The sequence below is a fragment of the Sinocyclocheilus anshuiensis genome, unplaced genomic scaffold (assembly GCF_001515605.1).
Source record: "Sinocyclocheilus anshuiensis isolate Anshui unplaced genomic scaffold, SAMN03320099.WGS_v1.1 scaffold2381, whole genome shotgun sequence".
NCBI lineage: Eukaryota > Metazoa > Chordata > Actinopteri > Cypriniformes > Cyprinidae > Sinocyclocheilus > Sinocyclocheilus anshuiensis.
Window position 1 is genome coordinate 56,125 of NW_015552703.1, and position 283 is coordinate 56,407.

Sequence of the window (283 nt, forward strand, 5' to 3'; positions counted from 1 at the left end):
CACACAACGCAAGTACCTCCAGATTCTAGCTGAACTGGTGCATTTAATATAAATTTTAACCTCATTGAGGAACTCAGTTCAAGGGTTAATTAAGTGATTGATGGTTGTTCAGGTCTATGCAATTGCACATATTGCTGTAAACTTGGGATTTCACATTTTTATTTTCTTAAACTCACTTTCTCTCTTTCTGAAACTTGTGTGAATGTGTTAATGCGTGTGTTCATGTGTTAGATTAGTTTATATGTCTTAGATTTATCCAATAAAGCCTTATTTATATTGAAAA